The sequence below is a fragment of the Sapajus apella genome, unplaced genomic scaffold, assembly GCF_009761245.1.
Source record: "Sapajus apella isolate SASKATOON/1434 unplaced genomic scaffold, GSC_monkey_1.0 scaffold6, whole genome shotgun sequence".
In the NCBI taxonomy this organism is placed as follows: domain Eukaryota; kingdom Metazoa; phylum Chordata; class Mammalia; order Primates; family Cebidae; genus Sapajus; species Sapajus apella.
Window position 1 is genome coordinate 38,625,891 of NW_022436946.1, and position 3,722 is coordinate 38,629,612.

A 3,722-nucleotide genomic window follows, 5' to 3' on the forward strand; every position below is an offset into this window, starting at 1 on the left:
CAGAAGCTCTTTAGTTTAATTAGATCCCATTTGTCAATTTTGGCTTTTGTTGCTATTGCTTTTGGTGTTTTAGTCATGAAGCCTTTGCCCATGCCTATGTCCTGAATGGTATTGCCTAGATTTTCTTCTAGGGTTTTTATGGCTTTAGGTCTTATGTTTAAGTCTTTAATCCATCTTAAGTTAATTTTTGTATAAGGTGTAAGGCAGGGGTCCAGTTTCAGTTTTCTACTTATGCCTAGCCAGTTTTCCCAACACCATTTATTAAATAGGGAATCCTGTCCCCATTGCTTGTTTTTGTAAGGTTTGACAAAGATCAGATGGTTGTAGATGTGTGGCGTTATTTCTGAGGCCTCTGTTCTGTTCCATTGGTCTATCTATCTGTTTTGGTACCAGTACCACGCTGTTTCAGTTATTGTACCTTGTAGTATATTTTGAAGTCAGGTAGCATGATGCCTCTATCTTTGTTCTTTTTGCTTAGAATTGATTGCCTTGGCTATATGGGCTTTTTTTTTGGTTCCATATGAAATTTAAAGTAGATTTTTTTAAATTCTGTGAAGAAAGTCAATGGTAATTTGATGGGGATAGCATTGAATCTATAAATTACTTTAGGCAATATGGCCCTTCTTATGATATTGATTCTTTCTATCTGTGAGCATGGAATGTTCTACCATTTGTTTGTGTTCTTTCTTATTTCCTTGAGCAGTGGTTTATAGTTCTCCTTGAAGATGTCCTCCACATTCCTTGTAAGTTGTATTCCTAGGTATTTCATTCTTTTTATAGCAATTGTGAATGGGAGCTCACTCATGATTTGGCTCTCTGTCTGTTATTGGTGTATAGGAATGCTTGTCATTTTTGCATGTTGATTTTGTATCATCCTGAAACTTTGCTGAAGTTGCTTATCAGCTTAAGGAGATTTGGGGTTGAGATAATGGGGTCTTCTAAATATATAATCATGTCATCTGCAAACAGAGACAATTTGACTTCCTCTCTTCCTATTTGAATACACTTTATTTCTTTCTCTTGCCTGATTGCTCTGGCCAGAACTTCCAATACTACGTTGAATAGGAGTGGTGAGAGAGGGCATCCTTGTCTTGTGCCAGTTCTCAAAGGGAATGCTTCCAGCTTTTGCCCATTCGGTATGGTATTGGCTGTGGGTTTGTCATAAACAGCTCTTACTATTTTGAGATGTGTTCCATCAATACCTAGTTTCTGAGAGTTTTTAGCAAGAAGGGGTGTTAATTTCACTGAAGCTCCTTTCTGCATCTATTGAGATAATCATGTGGTTTTTGTCATTGGTTCTATTGGTGTGATGGATTACAATTGTTGATTTGCATACGTTGAACCAGCCTTGCATCCCAGGGATGAAGCTGACTTGATTGTGGTGGATAAGCATTTTGATGTGCTGCTGGATTTAGTTTGCTGGTATTTCATTGAGGATTTTCACATCAATGTTCACCAGGAATATTGGCCTGAAATTTTCTTTTTTGTTGTGTCGCTGCCAGGTTTTGGTATCAGGATGATGCTGGCCTCATAAAATGAGTTAAGGAGGGGTCCATCTTTTTCTATTGTTTGGAATAGTTTCAGAAGGAATGGTACCAGTTTCTCTTTGTACCTCTGGTAGAATTTGGCTGTGAATCCGTCTGATTCTGGTTTTTTTTTTTTAGGTGGTAGGCTATTAATTACCGCCTCCATTTCAGAACTTGTTATTGGTCTATTCAGGGATTCAACTTCTTCCCGGTTTAGTGTTGGGAGGGTGTATGTGTCCAGGAATGTATCCATTTTCTCTAGATTTTCTATTTTATTTGCATAAAAGTGTTTATAGTATTATCTGATGGTAGTTTGTGTTTCTGTGGGATTAGTGAGATCACCACTAATTTTTAAAACCTTCAGAGCAGCACCTTAAAAACAGCCCCAAGCACAGATCAGACTAAAAAAACAAAACAAAACAAAAAACAAGGCCCTCCTTTCCTGCCTAGGCTGGCAGTGGTCCAGTTTCTTCCTGCACTCATCCAACAGCTATTTGTTGGGCGTGCATGTTGGGCACTCTTGGGGATGCAATGGGTTGTTTGGTTTTGTTTCTAAATGACAGGGATTTTGCTAGGTGGTCAGGGAAGGAGACAACACTTCAGCTGAGACTGAAGGATGAACAGGAACAGCGCCTGCAGAGATCCTGAGGTGAAAGGGGCTGGGGTGCTCCCCCGCCAAGAGACTGCAGAGGGAAGCGTTTGAGATGAGATCCAAAACCGAGGCAGGAGCCAGATGGAAGAGGTCCTAAGGTCAGAGGAGGCAGCTGGGTATGATTCTGAGCACAATGAGAACCACAGGAAAAACAGATTTTCAGGTTCTAGTGTGTTTTTCTCTGTGCTACATATAGTGACATGAGTAACATCAAGGTCCAATGGCCTCCTAAGTGGCACAAAAGTTATTGGCCGCCCCCTTGGCCTCATTTATTTGGATGCCACTTTGGAGGATTAGCTAGGTCAATATGTTTGTTACTTTACTAAACACTTCTTTTTTGATAAAGTTGTGCCAGGTTTTACCTATGTGATCACATTAAATCTTTACAAAGACCTTTCTTTATCAAGATGAGTATGTGCCAAACTCATCTTCAAGTCTTCTGACAAGAGAATTCAAAGACTTCCCTATTCCATTGCATCTACAGGTTGTTCCTATTGGAGATGACATCCCGATAAGGCAGTGGGAGGAGAGTCAAGATAAGGATGGGCGCCCACTGCTGCTGCAACATCTTTCACCACCAAGGCAGATAAAGGAGCTTGCAGATTTTGATAAGGAATGAAAGTATATTCCTTCACTCACCACATAATTATTAGCACTAGAGATATGAAAACAGATGGAACACAGCCCTAGTCCTTGTCCTTAGTCAAGTTAGATGGAATCTAACAAAAGCTCATCCCTGTTACCCCTTTTTAAATATTTTGTTTTAGTATTTTGAGTTGCTGTTTATGATGCTCCCTTTTTAATCACTCCTTCTCCACTGACACCTTCAGTATTTTGGGATAGCTAGTGGGTGAGCAGCACAGAGAGGGGGGAATTGTGTCGTGGGCATAACTCACATCTGGTGAACACACCCTGGAACCACTATGCACGAGATTAGGTGAAAATTAAGATCAAGGTTGATCTTGCTGGAGAAATACTTGGCCAGGCACAGTGGCTCATGCCTATAATCCTAGCACTTTGGGAGGCCGAGGGAGGGTGTATTACCTGAGGTTAGGAGTTCAAGACCAGACAGTCTCTACTAAAAATACAAAATTAGCCAGGCGTGGTGGCAAGTGCCTGTAATCATAGCTACTCAGGAGGCTGAGGCAGGAGAATTGCTTGAACCTAGGAGGCGGAGGTTGCAGCAAGCAGAGATTGCGCCATCACACTCCAGCCTGGGTGACAAGAGCAAAAACTCCATCTCCAAAAAAAAAAAGGAAAGAAAGGCTGGGGCAGTGGTTACAGCATGGGCTTTGGCATCATCGAGGCCAGGGCTTGGGGACTGTTCTGCCACTCACTAGCAGTGTGACTCTGGGCAAGTTACTTTCACCTCTTTGAGCCTTCATTTTTCTGTAAAAAGGGAGAAATAGGCTGGGCGCGGTGGCTCATGCCTGTAATCCCAGCACTTTGGGAGGCTGAAGCATGTGGATCACCTGATGTCAGGAGTTTCAGACAAGCCTGAAATCCCATCTCTACTAAAAATACAAAAATTAGCTGGGTGTGGT